This window comes from Mauremys mutica, chromosome 5 (assembly GCF_020497125.1).
Source record: "Mauremys mutica isolate MM-2020 ecotype Southern chromosome 5, ASM2049712v1, whole genome shotgun sequence".
In the NCBI taxonomy this organism is placed as follows: domain Eukaryota; kingdom Metazoa; phylum Chordata; order Testudines; family Geoemydidae; genus Mauremys; species Mauremys mutica.
In genome coordinates this window covers 13,746,794-13,763,831 of record NC_059076.1, presented here as the reverse complement: position 1 = coordinate 13,763,831, position 17,038 = coordinate 13,746,794, and the positions used below count along the sequence as shown (strand labels likewise).

General features: G+C 50.2%; 1 long non-coding RNA gene across 2 annotated transcripts in view; it reads right to left on the bottom strand.

Annotated features, from left to right (window-relative positions):
- LOC123370880 overlaps positions 1–12,526 on the bottom strand; it is a 53,807-nt gene extending 41,281 nt beyond the window's left edge. Inside the window, exons 1-2 of one of the 2 annotated variants that reach the window (XR_006579607.1) lie at positions 12,472–12,526; positions 2,141–2,296 (exon numbers count right to left, since the gene is read on the bottom strand). This is a non-coding gene — a long non-coding RNA (uncharacterized LOC123370880). Of the gene's footprint in view, positions 1–2,140; positions 2,297–3,157; positions 3,361–12,471 lie in introns of those variants that run through there. The other variant, XR_006579604.1, reaches the window with a different exon arrangement.
- Positions 12,527–17,038: the final 4,512 nt, after the last annotated feature.

Below are 17,038 nucleotides of genomic sequence, written 5' to 3'. Positions count from 1 at the left end.
TCGTGCAGTTCAAATTCTCTGGTCTGTGCCGTACATTGCGCTGTCCCAGAGGCCCAAAGTGGCTGGGTCCAGCTGGAGCTGTTCGTGTGCAAGGACCTTTGTGCTAGTGGGCTGGGGGCAGAAGGGAGAGCCATTGCAGTCTGTATAAGCAAGGACCGAGGTGGGAGAAACCCCAAAGTGTTGCCAGTCCAACGATTCAGGAATGCCGCCGAAGACCCGGACCGCCGCTGGGCCAGGGCTCACGGGGCCCCTGCGTGGCCCCGGGTAAATTGCCCCACCTGCCCCTCCCCCCTCTGGGCAGCCCTGCTCTGAATCATGTCAAGTAGGGATCAAAAGTTCTTCCCAGCTAATGGATGTTTGGTGATTCCCATATGAGATGAATTTGGTGGGTCCCCCCTCCCTGATCACAAACTCCCTCCCCGGCTCTGCCCTAGACTGTTAGTGCCCTGAAGCGCTTTGTCTCACTGTGTGTTTGTACAGTACCTAGCACAATAGCGTGCTGGTCTCAGCTTGGGTGTCCATCCCTCAGCAGGGTCCAAAATGACCTCCCTCGCTATTAGTTTGTGAGAGCCAGCAGTGCTGTCACTGTCTCTCGTACACTGAGGCCGGGGTGCCTCAGAAGATGGACCAAAATGATAAATCAATATATTTTTTTAAAATCTCATGATGTGGGCTTGGGGGTTGGATTCATGTTTGGATTGGCAGCTCTATCGATCTTGCTAATTCGCTCTAGATCAGTGGCTCTCAAAGCCGGTCCGCCACTTGTGCAGGGAAAGCCCCTGGCGGACCAGGCCGGTTTGTTTACCTGCTGCGTCCGCGGGTTTGGCCAATCGCGACTCCCACTGGCCGCGGTTCGCGGCTCCAGGCCAATGGGGGCTGTGGGAAGCGGCATGGGCCAAGGGACGTGCTGGCTGCTCTTCCTGCAGCCCCCATTAGCCTGGAGCAACAAACTGCGGCCAGTGGGATCCACGATCAGCCAAACCTGCGGACGCGGCAGGTAAACAAACTGGCCCGGCCCAGCCCGCCAGGGGCTTTCCCTGCACAAGCGGCAGCCCCGCTTTGAGAACCACTGCTCTAGGCCACACTCCATTACCAGGATATGTCTGTGGGTGGCAGCATCAGACCAGACAACAGCCCCAGGAAGAGGAGTATAAACAAGGTCCTGCAAAATGCTCCTGTGTCAATGCAGTATAAGAAGGAGTTAGCCAGGCCCTCTCCTGCATTTCACATACACCGAAAATTCCTGCTGGGGTCAGGCCTTCAGTGACTAGCCAGTAGCACTACGTCGCCCATTACAGAGGTTAGCTAATTCTGACAAGAGCTTTCGGAGGGAGGCGGTTTAGCCCCGGTTCCCAGATGGAGAAGTGAGAGGTGCAGTGATTTGCCCAAGACAACCTAGCAGTCAAGCAGGGATTATAATTCAGGACCTCCCAAGTCCCATCCTTGTGCCCATCCTCTCTAGACCAGTGCCACTTCAGAGTTACATGAATGGCATCAGCTCCTAAATGACTTTTGAAAATGGGACTTAAGTGAGTTTAGCTCCTCAGTGCTTGTGGCCCCTGATACAGAAAAGGTTCCCCACCTCTGCTCCAAATGAGTCTCCTGTTCTAAATCTCCAGGCCAGGGTCCCACGTGTATCCTGGCTGCGTTGTGCTGCTGGGAGGCCACAGAGCCGTCCGGCCAGCGGAGCCAGGGAATGGCCGCTGGGTTTCGCCAGGCAGCGCTAAGCAGTGTAGCATAGTGAGGAGTCTGGGCTCCTGCCATGATTAACACGGTCAGGTAGGGTTGCTGCCAGCCAGCCGTATGAAGAGTGGATGGATGTGGGTGGGCAGGTATGTTGGCACAGCAGCGTGTACAGGTGTAGCCAGCCCTAGGCGGCGAGGGCCTTCAGCCTGCAAACCGTCTGTGCACCTTCCGCACCAGAGTCCCTCCCTGCAGTGTGGGGAGCAGCCCTAGAGGGCTCCCCCTCCCCTGCATGCTCCTTCCCGGCGTGTTTGGAACAGTGGCCTTTAAATCAGGAGGGGAGTCGGGAAAGGAGCTTTGCAGCCTGGCTAACACTGGCCTGGGACGCAGCAGGGCTGGGTTCTCCCCTCTGCGTTGTGACTCCTCTTTCCCTGGGTTTCCCCCTCGCTAATGGTACCTGGTCTCCTTTGTAAAGTGCTTTGCGATCCACGGGGGAGAGCTGGGCTTTGTTAAGACAATAGTTCGATGGAAGCCAGCCAGCAGCAGCAGCGGGCTCGTTACATGTAGCAAAGTGGGACTGCAAAGCGAACACAGCTCAGCACTGAGGAGAGACCTGCCGGTTAAAAAGAAAGGAAAACAATAGAAAGGGGAAGATGGGAGGGGTCCAGGTAAATGAGGGAGCAGACGTTTCAAATTCTGCCTCCGGTACCGCATCAGGCTGCTCATGGCAATAAGATTGAAGATCTTGCTGCAGAAAGAGTGATTTCCTAGAGCCATCATCTATGAGCACAGCAAGAGATGGAGAGGATCTGGTGCTCAGCAGACCGAGGCAGCTGAGAGAGAAAACTTTCATCTAAGAAACCAAACAGAAAGAAAATCTCTCCAGCTCCTCAGCCAGAAGTCCTTCTGCAGGAGGCCCTTTGAGGCCGTGTGATGTGGGGAGCAGGAATATGGGAGCCCCTGAGCCAGGTTCACATCACACAGCAGACTGTCCCCTACAGAACAGGATCTGTCTCCCCACAGCATGCTCTGCCCCTTGAGAAAGCACCTCGGCCGGCTTGCTGCCCACAGAGAGCTTGGCAGAGTCCTGAGGTGACATGGAGTCAGAGTGTGAGGTGAGGAGGGACAACCAGCTCCTCTAATCAGACCACGGCCACCAGCACCCCTGCACGAAACCCCACAACTGCCATTCGATTAAAGCATTGCAGCCCAGGGGCGACTAGACTGTTCAGGACCAAGCTGCCACCAATGCCTGACGCCCCTGCACTGGCAGGTTCACTCACCACAAGGGCGCGTCTTGGCGGCCAGGCATGGGGATAGCAGATTTCTTCCCATATGGCACCCCCAGCCGATAAACCACCACAGCCACCGAGTGCCTCTCTTCCCGTAATTCACAGCTCTCCCTCTTTGCGACTCAGCTCTCTGGCTAGGTCACAACAGAGCTCCCCTCAGCCCCGCCGTATCAAAGTCTCACCAGAGAGTGACTATGAACACGCCTCCTGCTGCTACAAACTTCCTCTCTATCCTCCTTAACCAGCTTCCCCCTCAGCTGGGCGGCATCTGCCATTAGCGTTTCTAAATACCCAGGGCTCTCTTCAGGGGCCACTGTGATGGTTAATGGGCCTCTTCCAGCTGCTGGTGTGAGGCGAACACCCCCTCACAGCAGGGACCTGAGTCAGTGAGATGTGCCCAGGGTTGTTAAGCGCTGAGGAATGTTGTTACTGTTCTTGGAACTCCGGTGCCATCTGCACTAGCAGGCCGTGCGGCAGGTTCATTCAGCAGACCTCCGTGTTACTCATAAGAAAGAGCACAGGCTCGGTTTGGGGGCGCGGGCGCTCGGACAGATTTATTGTCGACAAAGCACGGTACCGACCGGCGCCCCATAGGAGCTGTAGAGAGAGAGCTGGGGGAGAGAGATAGCTCAGTGGTTTGAGCATTGGCCTGCTAAACCCAGGGTTGTAAATTCAATCCTTGAGGGGACGATTTGGGGATTGGTCTTGCTTTGAGCAGGGGGTTGGAGTAGATGATCTCCTGAGGTCCCTTCCAACCCTAATAATCTATGATTCTATGAGATACACTGACGTGTGTGTGCCTGCAACCATGGTACCAGCTCAGTCAGCGCACCAGGACGCTGCCCCCTCAGCTGGCCAAAGGTGCCGCTCCTAGGATTTCCCCTTCTATAGATTGAGACAAAGTTACATAGCATACTCCTGATGCGGTTAGTTATTACCCTTTTCTTTATACCTGCAAGTTCAAATGAAGCGTCCCCCTCCATTATCCTTGTGTTCCTATACCGCCGCCTCAAAATGGGCTCATGCTCTTACTCGAGAACTCTGGGTGTTCCTGTACCGGCCTCTCTGGTCAGGAATGTGCTCACTGGGGTACCCAACACCTCGTGTGTTGTTATACTGCCGAGGCCAGACCCACAGCCAGACTCACAGTTAGTGAGGCCTAGGGCTCCAGCAAGGCCTACACTCAGCTCATTCCCAGCAACTGACCCCAGGCCATTCTGCAGAGGAAGGTGAAACCCGGCTGCCCTGCAAGGTTCCTGCCAATCTGACCTGGAGGAAAATTCTTTCCTGACCCCATACATGGCGACCAGTTAGACCCAGAACATGTGAGCAAAAACCCGCTAGCCAAGCCCCTGAGAGACTGAATGTTCTGGGCCACCTCACAGCTCTGGTCCTCCCTGTGCAGTGCCCTGTCTCCAGCCATGGCCATCCCTGAAGCTTCAGAGAAAGGAGACTGTAACAGGGTGATCTGCTCCTTTAACAGCCCGGTGGAGGGGACAGGGAGCAGCCGACCTTACCCCACAGAGCAGCCCAGCAGAGAGATGCTGGGAAGCAGCTGACTCAGGTGCTCAGCACCTCAGTGAAGGCGAGCTCAGCCATGAAGGGGTGGGAGAAGCCGTGGCTGCCATGCTGATTTCTGGTGGAGAAAGCCAAGCAGGCGATTGTTCAGGCAGAGGGGGAAGACAAGAGAGAGAGGATACTCTCTGGCACATAGAGCAGGAGGCTGCAGGCAGGTCAGCGAGGGCCCTACCTGTTAGCTGCCAGATGACCCAATGTCACAGCTGGGATGTGAGCTGTCTGAGCTAGCAGTCAGAGCAGGAGTCGGGCCAGGTCCGATACAGGAAGTTAGAATCTGAGGCAGGTCAAAGGGCAAAATCGTGGGTCAGGTGTCAAGAGACAGGCAGGGTCAGGTTACAAAATCGAGAGCTCAGGAGCAGGAGACAAACTTGGGAGCAGAACCACAGATCAATAACCAGAATCAGGCCAAGCCAGGATACCAGGAAGTCAAGCCAGAGGCGTCGGAAGTGCACAGTTCAGAGCAAGGTGCAGCCCAGCTCCATGGACAATTTTGTGTGCCTGTGCTGGGTTTAAACAGGGGCTCTGGACCAATCAGATCCCAGGACTTGTGGGGCGGGGGGGGTCCTCTGTCTGAGTTCAGCTCCTATTCCACCTGTTAGGTAAAAAAGCAAGTCCTTACTCACCTCTCCAGCACCCGAGTTCGTGCGGAGTTGGTATGGGGCTCACAAATCTGTCAGAGACCAGACAACACTTCGTTGATCAACGGGCTCACACTATCCTTAGCTTAAAAGCCTTCGGAGTAAGTGTGGCCAGTTTATTAGGGGTGAGCATCAATATTTATACACAGAAGTAAACAAAGTGATTAACAGATCATAATGGTCATGCATAATCAAACCATATTCTACAGGATAAAACAGGTTAAAATGTAAATTAGAAAAGACAAAGGGGGAGATGGCTACTTAAGGGGAGGGGGGTGTCATGAGTAGTTTGCAGGTCAGAGCTTTGATTAAAAGTTTCAGATAGAGACATCAAGTCTGGGTTAAGTTTAAACTCATAAAAAGTTCAGACTCAACACACCCACAGTGAGCAAGTCCCTGGGTGGCAGGTCCCTGCAAACCCCAAGACCGATGGTCCCTGAATCCTAACCACACTTGTTGGTGTTGCTTTTCTTGCTTTGTCTGGGAAGACAAACTGAGCCCCAAAGAAAGGGACATAACCCTAACCCAGACACGGCTGGCTGGCTGCCTATCCTGAAATGCAAAAAACCTGGCCCCCAACCACAAGGCAAGCCCACCCCAACCCCCCGGTAACCCCACAACCCCCCTTCAACAGCCACTTATAGCATCTAGAGAGAGAACACACAGAGCTAAGATTGCTAACATCGCACATCTCCTCATTCTCGCGTGACTCTCACCCTCTCTCACATGCGCATGATGCGCTTGCGTGTTGGCAGGCAGGCAGCTGGTGTATTTTTAACACTTTTGATCTGTTAGCACTTAAACTGCAGAAGTGTGAACACTGCAGAATCTTTAGCTGGACCCAAATCTTTACCATCAGATCTCCCAGTGCACTGGGATAATTATGCAAATCTTTAGATCTGGGTTTAAAAAAACCAGCAGATTAAATTATTTTTCTGGCAACTGGAAAATTCATAAACAATCTGGCCAGGCCAGTAAAATACCAGCCAGGTAGTAACCTGAGTCCATCCTCAGCTGGTGACTAGGGCCACCAGCATACAGACACCAAAAACGCCCCTCCTCCCCCACAATGTCCCAGAATACACTGGGGAGTGAAATCCCTTCCTAACCCCTGCAAGTGGCTGGCTGAAGCCCTGAAGCATGAGCTTTAGGAATATGAGACATATTCCAGCAGAGGAACCGGCCCCCCCAGCAATGCCAAGCCCTGCTCCCTACCATCATAAGCCGCCCCGTCATACAATCCCTCCCATAAATGGTGAAGGAGACAATTTAGCCCGCCTGTCCCATCCGGTTAAAGGCGTCCGTGTTGTCATTGCATTGACCAGAGCAGTGTTTCTTCAGTGAGCTGCAGTACAGAAGATGTGCTGAGATGGAGCATTTTGCTAAGCCTGGAGGGCCAGGTTGTCAGAGTGCCCATCCCCCACAATCAAGGCTGGATTTCCCCAAGTGCCCGGTCGCTCCCTGTAACCGTGCGGTGCCTCAGTGGGTCACAACTGAGAATGCCCATTCAGGACAAACTGCTGCGAAATAGGGCAAACACAACCCAAAACTGGTGGTTATTCTTTCATAAGACATACCAAACCAGCCAAAAGAGTACACTCCTGTTTCAATGCACTAGCTAACAAGAAATCATAAAAGCAATTTCCTTGGACATTCCATATCACCACCAAAACCACTGGATTCAGAGATGAGTGGGTATTTACAACCAGTCTCATCAGATGAAAGATTCTTCTGATCCCAAAGGACCAGCCACACACCCAGGTCAATATATAACTTAGATCTTACCCAAAAATCACGCTGTTGCCAATCCTTTAGTATCTAAAATCTAAAGGTTTATTCATAAAAAGAAGGACAGGTGAGAGTTAAAACTGGTTAAAGGAATCAAATACATACAGTAATTGCAAAGTTCTTGGTTCAGGCTTGTAGCAGTGATGGAATAAACTGCTGGCTTACTAAGTCTCTAGCTGCTTCCAAATCATTGGAAGGTCCTCAGTCCATTGGTTAGATGCTCCCATTAGTATAAATTCATATTCCAGAGGCTTGAGCAGGATAGAGGCAAAATGGAGGGGTTTCCAGGACCATTTATATCCTCTGCCATGTGGAGGGAAACCCATTGTTTCAAACAAAAAACTCAGCCCAGCTAGTGGAGAATCACAGGTGAGCAGATAGTGTTTGGAGTCACATGGGCAAGTCACATGTGCATGCCCAATCTCATTCAGTCATTGCAGGACGCCATTACCTATATTCCAGACAGCGCACTCAGTGTAGATGGGTGTCTCCCATGGTCCATTGTGAGTTAACTGTCCTTTTGATGGGCCAGTCAATTTGCATAGACCTTCCATGATGTGCTGGCTAGCTACCTTGTGAGTGCTACCCCAGGAGCAAACATTTGAAATCCAGGTATAGAGCCAATACTTATAACTTCAAATACAACAATGATACATGCATACAGACAGCATAATCATAACCAGCAAATCATAACCTTTTCAGAGACACCTCACTTGACAACCTTTGTACAAGATTTGTTGCAAATATATAACAGTGGTTGCAACAATGATCTATATAGTCATATTTTAATCAGATAACGGCACACTCCCATTGGCTTGAGAACACCTTTTCAGACGTGTCCCACCATTGCCTACACCACTTCCTCCACACCGTATGGGAAAAAAACAACTTATTTAGGCTGAGTGTCGTACTGAACAGTCAGGAAAATTAGCAATGTGGACTTCAGTGAGAGCTTTGCCTGAATAACCAAGTAAAATCTAAAGATATGGCCCAATATTAATCATTTGTGACATTCCCTCTCCCCCTTTCTGAATGCACCATCCAGGTGGTATTTAAAAAGCTAGGTCCAGCAAGCTAAAGTAAAGTGCATTTGTAACCGAGTTTAAATATCAGAGCTGAAGTCTGACTCCAGACATGCAAGCGATCCCAATACTGCTCCCATGACGGTCAGCAGGTGCTGCGTGGGCAGCAGGGAGTACAGGGATCAGAAATATTTTCAAAATAGTGATTTCCTCTTTCCCATCAGTTATCTCCAGACTGAAGCTCCACTGGAAGCAGGCTGCATCCAATTTACTCAGCAGCATATTCTTTAATGTCATATAGCATGGAGCCTTCCAGGCCACTGAGTGCAGGGACAGGGTCCTTGAGAAATACCAGTGCTAGAAATGTTCAGAGGAAAACATTGCCTGGCATCTGCTGACTATTCAGTACCCACTCGAACACAGAAATGGAACCTGCATTCAGCCAGGTCCCAGCAGGGCCGCTCTCAGCCTGGGACTTTTCATAGATTCATCGAAAGACCAGAAGGGACCATTGTGATCTTCTAGGCCAGGGGTGGGCAAACTACAGCCCACGGGCCGGATCCGGCCTGTCAGGGCTTTGGATGCATCCCACGGGATTGCCAGCCCCATGGCACAGTGGGGCTAAGGCAGGATCTCTGCCTGCCCTGGCCCCACACCGGTCCTCCACCCCAACCCCCTGCCCTGAGCCCCCTCCTGCACCCCAGCCCCTTGCCCTGATCCCCTTCCTGCACACCGCACCCCCTCCCACACCCCGCACTCCCTCCCGCACCCCAGCCCCCTGCCCCAGCCCTACATTCATGGCTGCATGCAATTTCCCCACCCAGATGTGGCCTTTGGGCCAAAAGGCTTGCCCCCCAATCTAGGCTGATCTCCTGTACAGCGATGGCCATAAAACATCCCGCACATAATACCTAGAGCAGATGTGTTAGAAAAACATCCCATCTTGATTCAGAACTTGCTAGTGATGGAAAATCCACTATGACCCTTAGTAAATTGTTCCAAAGATCAATTACTCTCATTGTTAAAAATGTGTCCTTTGTTTACAGTCTGAATTTGCCTAGCTTCAACTTCCAGCTGTTGGATCCTGTTAAACCTTTCTGGGCTAGACTGGAAAGCCCATTAGTAACTATTTGTTCCCATGTAGCTACACTGTAATCAATGATGCTAAAAAAATAAAATGATAGCTGTTCACCAACTAAAACTGAGAAAACTGAAGACCCATTAAGTTGAAACTCATACTTGGCTGAAAATCATATACCTCTTATAATTAGAAGTAGCTCGAGATGGCTATAACCAAAATAAGTTAGTAGATTTTTTTTAGTTCACTTTTGTGCGTTTAGCAGAGCTTTGTGTATAGTCAGCTTCACTGGTTCCTTGTGTGCCCGGTGAGGAATTGCCAGTAGTGCCTGGAGATGCCAGTCTGGCAGGCACTCTATACACAGTAAGAGACAGTCCTTTACAAACTGATTAGACAAATCTGACAAAAAGTGGGAGAAAAGAAGCCCCACATTATCCCCATTTCACAGATAGGAAGTTGAGGTACAAAGATTAAATAACATGCCTGAGGTTACATAGGAAGTTTGTGGCAGAGCTGGGGATTAAACACAGTTCCTTAACCACAAGACCAACCTTCCTCAACTCTGTTGCTGAAGAGATCCTTAAAAATATCAACAGGAGTGGGAGTGTACTGATCAAATTTGCAGATGTGACTAAACTGGGAGATTTTAAACTGCTCACAAACAGGGAAGAAATAGTAGAGGAAGCAATAGTGGATGGGAACCTGGGGGGCAGTGACCATGAGATGGTCGAGTTCAGGATCCTGACACAAGGAAAAAGGGAAAACAGTAGAACAGAGACCCTGGACTTCAGAAAAGCAGACTTTGACTCCCTCAGGGAACTGATGGGCAAGGTCCCTTGGGAGAATAACATGACGGGGAAAGGAGTCGAGGGAAGCTGGCTGTATTTCAAAGAAACCTTATTGAGGTTGCAGGAACAAACCATCCCGATGTGTAGGAAGAGAAGTAAATATGGCAGGCGACCAGCTTGGCTTAACAGTGAAATCCTTGCTCGTCTTAAACACCAAAGAACAGCTTACAAGAAGTGGAAGATTGGACAAATAACCAGGGAGGAGTATAAAAGTATTGTTCAGGCATGCAGGTGTGAAATCAGGAAGGCCAAATCACACTTGGAGTTGCAGCTAGCCGGAGATGTTAGGAGTAACAAGAAGGGTTTCTTTAGGTATGTTAGCAACAGGAAGAAAGTCAAGGAAAGTGGGGCCCCTTGCTGAATGAGGGAGGGCTAGTGACAGAGGATGTGGAGAAAGCTAGTGTACTCAATGCTTTTTTTGCCTCTGTCTTCACAGACAAGGTCAGCTCCCAGACAGCTGCACTCTGCAGCACGGTATGGGGAGGAGGTGACCAGCTCTCTGTGGAGAAAGAAGTAGTTCGGGGCTATTTAGAGCTAGATGAGCACAAGTCCATGGGGCCGGATGCGCTGCATCCGAGGGTGCTAAAGGAGTTGGCCGATGAGATTGCAGAGCCATTGGCCATTATCTTTGAAAAATCATGGCGATCGGGGGAGGTCCCGGATGACTGGAAAAAAGCTAATGTAGTGCCCATCTTTAAAAAAGGGAAGAAGGAAGATCCAGGGAACTACAGGCCAGTCAGTCTCACCTCAGTCCCTAAAATCATGGAACAGGTCCTCAAGGAATCAATCCTGAACCACTTAAAGGAGGGGAAAGTGATCAGGAACAGTCAGCATGGATTCACCAAGGGCAAGTCATGCCTGACTAACCTAATTGCCTTCTATGATGAGATAACTGGCTCTGTGGATGAGGCCAAAAGAAATATGATGAGGTTCAACAAGGACAAGTGCAGAGTCCTGCACTTAGGACGGAAGAATCCCATGCACTGCTACAGACTAGGGACCGAATGGCTGGGTAGCAGTTCTGCAGAAAAGGACCTAGGGGTTACGGTGGACGAAAAGCTGAATATGAGTCAACAGTGTGCCCTTGTTGCCAAGAACTAATGGCATTTTGGGTTGTATAAGTAGGGGCATTTCCAGCAGATCAAGGGATGTGATCATCCCCCTCTACTCAGCACTGGTGAGGCCTCATTTGGAGTACTGTGTCCAGTTTTGGGCCCCACACTACAAGAAGGATGTGGATAAATTGGAGAGAGTCCAGCGGAGGGCAACAAAAATGATTAGGTGGCTGGAGCACATGACTTATGAGGAGAGGCTGAGGGAACTGGGATTGTTTAGTCTGCAGAAGAGAAGAATGAGGGGGGATTTGATAGCTGCTTTCAACTACCTGAAAGGGGGTTCCAAAGAGGATGGATCTAGACTGTTCTCAGTGGTAGAAGATGACAGAACAAGGAGTAATGGTCTCAAGTTGCAGAGGGGGAGGTTTAGGTTGGATATTAGGAAAAACTTTTTCACTAGTAGGGTGGTGAAGAACTGGAATGGGTTACCTAGGGAGGTAGTGGAATCTCCTTCCTTAGAGGTTTTTAAGGTCAGGCTTGACAAAGCCCTGGCTGGGATGATTTAGTTGGGTTTGGTCCTGCTTTGAGCAGGGGGTTGGACTAGATGACCTCCTGAGGTCCCTTCCAACCCTGAGATTCTATGATTCTATGATTCTATGATTTTGCCAATATGGAGGAGGGCTGGAATACCATGCAGGAAGGACTACCTTGAAAAATGGAGTAATAGAAATGGGATGAAATTTAATAGTGTAGAGTGCAAGGTCATGCACTTAGGGACTAACAACAAGAATTATTGCTATAAGCTGGGGACTTATCAGCTGGAAGTGACAGAGGAGACCTGGATGTATTGGTTAGTCACAGGATGACTGTGACCCATGATGAGGAGACCTGGATGTATTGGTTGGTCTCAGGATGACTATGACCCATGAGCAGTCCTAGGATGCATCAGGCGAGGTATTTCCAGTAGAAATAGGGAAGAGTTAGTACCATTATACAAGGCATTGGTGAGACCTCATGTGGAATACAATGTGCAATTCTGATCTGCCATGTTTAAGAAGGATGAATTCAGACTGGAACAGGTTCAGAGAAGGGCTACCAGAATGATCTGAGGAATGGAAAATCTACCTTATGAGAGGAGATTCAAAGAGCTTGGCTTGTTTAGCCTAACCAAAGAAGGCTGAGGAGAGATATGATTGCTCTCCATAAATACATCAGAGGGATACATACCAAGGAGGGAGAGGAGTTATTTAAGTTATGTGCCAATGTGGACATGAGAACTAATGGATATAAACTGGCCATCAACAAGTTTAGTCTTGAAATTAGGCCAAGGTTTCTAACCGTCAGAGGAGCGGGGATAATTACAAGGGGTAAGGGAGGAGCGTATGATTAGCTAATAGAGTTAATGAAACTCAAAACACACAATGACTAAAATATCTACTAACAATATTTATAAACAAAGATGCAGCATTTAGTAATAACCGATACTTACAAATACAAACCAACGCATAACGACCGGCAAACGTAGAAACTCTGTTTGAAACCCGTGAGCTGAGAGAGAGGCTTCGAGGTGATCAGGCTCGGTTATGGGTGTACACAGGATACACAGGATTCATTTTTCTTTCTCCTCTCCCTGCCTGCACATGGCAGGCAGACCTATAAAGTACCAACTATGACATCATAGAAGTGTCATAGGGGACGGGGCCCAAAACCTGTTTGTGTTCGTTTCTGATTGGCACAAGCAAAGTTTACACCAAGTAGGGGAGCAGGTGCCTTAAAGTCTGGCTTCGCCCCCAAAAGGTGAGGAAATGTATATTGTTTTAGAATGCGTTCAACACTGAATGACAAAAGAAGAGGCCAGGGCAATACCGGTATGGGCAAGTTTTACAGGATGCAGACAGGAACTCATCTCAACACATACCAAGGAGGGAGAGGAGTTATTTAAGTTATGTGCCAATGTGGACATGAGAACTAATGGATATAAACTGGCCATCAACAAGTTTAGTCTTGAAATTAGGCAAAGGTTTCTAACCGTCAGAGGAGCGAAGTTCTGGAACAGCCTCCCAAGCGGAGCAGTGGGGGTGAAAATCCTAACTGGCTTCAAGACTGAGCTTGATACGTTTATGAGGGGGATGGGATGATGAGACTGCCTTCAATGGCATGTAGCTCATCTGCCACTGGTAGTAGCCAATGTCCCCAATGGCTGGTGGTGGGACACTAGATGAGGTGGGGGAGGGCTCTGAGTTACTACAGGGAATTCTTTCTCAGGTGTCTGGCCGGTGGGTCTTGCCAAAATGCTCAGGGTCTAACTGATCACCATATTTGGGGTTGGGAAGGAATTTTCCCCCAGGTCAGATTGGCAGAAACCCTGGGGAGGCCTTCCTCTGCAGCATGGGACACGGGTCACTTGCAGATTTAAACTTGTGTAAATGGTGAGTTCTCTGTAACCTGAAGTCTTTAAATCATGATTTGAGGACTTCAGTAGCTCAGCTAGAGGTTGAGAGTCTATTACAGGAGTGGGTGGGTGAGGTTCTGTGGCCTGCGATGTGCAGGAGGTCAGACTAGATGATCATGATGGTCCCTTCTGACCTTAAATCTGTAAGTGGAAGAAGTCACCCTCAGATCTTCTCTTTGTGAAGCTAAATAGATTGAGCTCTTTGAGACGATCACTGTAAGTCCAGTTTTCTATTCCTTTAACCAGAGGTGAAAGTAAGTCAGTCCGGACCAGACTGGCTTCACCGGGCCCTTTAAATCGTCTCCCGAGCCCCACTGCCAGAGCCCTGGGGTAGCGGCAGCAGGGCTCAGGTGGCCCTTTAAAGGGCCACAGGCTCCCCACCGCCGGAGCCCCGGGCCCTTTAAATCGCTGCCGGCGTCCCAGGGTAGCAGCGACAGGGCTCCGTTGGTGATTTCAAGGGCCCGGAGCTCCGATGCGGTAGCGAGAGCCCCGGGCCCTTTAAATTACCCCTGAGACCCAGGGCTTCCAGCCGCCTCTGCATCTGGTAGCTCTGGGGGTGATTTAAAGGCCCTGGGGCTTCCAGCTGCAGCCAGAGCCCCAGGGGCCTTTAAATCTTGTTTTAAAGGCCCCGCCTCTTCCGGTTGAGGCCACGCCCCTGCTAAGGACTCCTGCTTAAGTGCTTTAACTTACTTTCACCCCTGCCTTTAACCATTCCTGTGGTTCTTCTCTGAACCCTCTCCAGTTTATCACCATCCTTTTTGAATTGTGGACACAGTATTATGGCAGTGATTTCATTAGCACCAAATATAGAGGTAAAATAACCTCTCTACTCCTACTTGAGATTCCCTGTTTATGCATCCCAGGATTGCATTTGCCCTTTTTGGCCACAGTGTCTCACCAGGAGCTGATCATCCATCTACCCACCCCAAAAACTTTTTCACAGTCACTGCTTCCTAGGGTGGAGTCTCCCATCCGCTGAGCATGGCCTCCATTCTTTGTTCCCACATGTATACATCTGCATTTAGTTGTATTAAAATGCAGTGTTTGCTTGCACCCAATTTACCAAGTAATTCAGATTGCTCTGAATCTTTGACCTTTCCTCTTCATTATTTACCACTCTCCCTAGTTTTGCAACATCTGCAAACTTTATCAGTGGGGATTTTATATTTTCTTCCAGGTTGTTGATAAAGATGTTAAATAGCTGGTCCATTATTTTGGCCTGGGATTGATAGGCAGACATGCCTATAATTACCTGGGTTATCCTGTTTACCCTTTTAAAAAAATTGTCACCACATTAGTTTTCTTCCAGTCTTCCGGAACTTCCCCAGTGCTCCAAGACTTATTGAAAATCAACATTAATGGTCCAGTGAGCTCCTCAGCTAGTTCTTTTTAAACTCTTGGATGCAGGCTATCAGGACCTGCTGATTTGTTGTCGTGGATTGGCCCTTTGGTTGCCAAGACCATGGTTCGTTTCAGAATGCAAGACGACAGGGAGAGACAGAAATGCAATGTCCGGCACATCTTAGTTCATGCTTGGAGCAATGTATTTTCTATCTACTAATGTGGCCCTATGCAAACATGGATAAATTGGCCCTTGCAGAGGAGAGAAGTGTTATTGGAACATTGGTAAATTGCTTGACCACTTGTTGGTTCATTATGAAATATATTCAAGAGGCCAAATAACCAACATCGGTCATTGCTAAAAGTCAGTAATTGTCTAGTACAGGAAGAAAGGAGCTGAGATCAAGCCACACAGGGAGTCTGCCTCAGAGGTGGGAAGTGAACCTAGATCCTTCTGATTCTGTGTCCTGTTCTCTCGCCACCAGACACCGCCCCCGGTGCCCACAGCCACTGTCCTCACTCCAGGTGCTCTTATATCCATGAAGCAAGAAATTTGCCAAGTCAGGGAATCCCCAGATGCTACCCACAGCTCCAGTCCTGATCTCCTGTCTATGAACAGAGGAGAGGCTTTATTGTCCCAGATTATAAGGCCCTTCGTTTTCAGTTTTTACTAACTTTTACCAAAAAATTCCCACGTTTTACAAAAGCCAGTTGTCGGACAGTCCATGGTCAAGTCACCCAAAGGCAAGGGTCAAAGGCCACTCTGTCTAGTGCCTATAGTCTCTTGGGGCTGGGTAGAAGAACCCAGGCCCACCCTACTCCACCAGCTCCCAACCCAGGGCCCTTCAAAGCAGTAGGCCATATACATGGCCTGGGGTCTGGTACCCTTACTCACCCTTCCTGGGTCACTTCCTACCCCTGTTTCCCGTACCTGTGTCAGTGTCACGGGTCGGCCTTGGTTTCCTCCCAGGTCTGTCTGTGGAGCCCCTTCCCCAACAACACGAGTCATGACCCTCGGCTCCCCTGGTCGATGGGCTTCCAGTCACTTGGCCAGGAGGTTCGATCTCAGCAGCTTCTCAGCAGGAGGCAGCTGCACCCAACTGCTCTCCTCCTCGGTCAGCAGCGGCAAGGGGGTGTGGCTTCCTGTGTCCAGAGCAGCCGCTTAACCCTTGCCTCACTAGTGCAGGGTTGTGACACCCCATCACACCAGTATGCATTTTTTAAACCAATTTTCTCCTGAATTTTGAAAGTGTTGGAAGTACCAGATTTGGCTCCCTGCTCTGGAAGGAGAGACGGTGGCTTCTTCCGGAGCAGGGAGCTGGATCCAAAGTACTGGAAGGATCTGAGTGCTGCTGCACGTACTACTGCCAGTCCCAAACCCACCACGTTGCCAGCTTGCAGATAGTGTGGGTAGTTATTAGCATTCACAGCAAACAAATGTTGGGGAACTACTTTACATGCTAAAACGGGTCGAAAACAAAAACCGCATCCAACTAGAAGATACAGCATTGATTGAACGTTTTAAAAAGCAAAACCCGGAGAATAGAGTGATATTTACCCAGAAAATGGCTAAGTTCATGTCTTGCACCAAGTTTCACCCATTTTTTAATGTTTGTAAGAAACACTGGTAAGTTCCCGGGAAATGTTAAACGAAATAACAACGGAAAACGAAGGGCCCTAACTGTGAGTGAAATAGCGATGCTGGAAGTCACTTGTGCTCACTAGTGGTGTCACCAACAAGCCCTGGCAGCGATATCCCTTGGGCTGGCTCAGCCTCTGCCCACAAGGCTCTTGTCCCTTGTTTGTCTATTTCAAAGTTAGAATGATAGTGCTGCGAGAGAAGCCACATGGGCCCAGATCACAACTGGTTCCAAAACCCCAACGTTAGGCATCTAAGTCCCAGTTTTAGGCACCTGGCAATGGGGCACAGCTGGATACGTGGCGTGGCGGGGGGGAGCCCCTGGCGGTGGGGACACAGCTGGATGCGGGGCGGGGCGAGCCTGGCAGTGGGGGCACAGTTGGATTGGGGCGGGGCAGAGCAGGGGGAGCCCCTGGTGGTGGGGCACAGCTGGATGCGGGGCGGGAGGAGCCCCTGGCGGTGGGGGCATAGCTGGATGCGGGACGGGGGGAGCCCCCGGCGGTGGGGGCACAGCTGGATGCGGGGCGGGGGGGCGCCCCTGGCGGTGGGGGCACAGCTGGATGCGGGGCGGAGCCGGGGGAGCCCCTGGCAGGGGGGGCACAGCTGGATGCGGGGCGGGGGAAC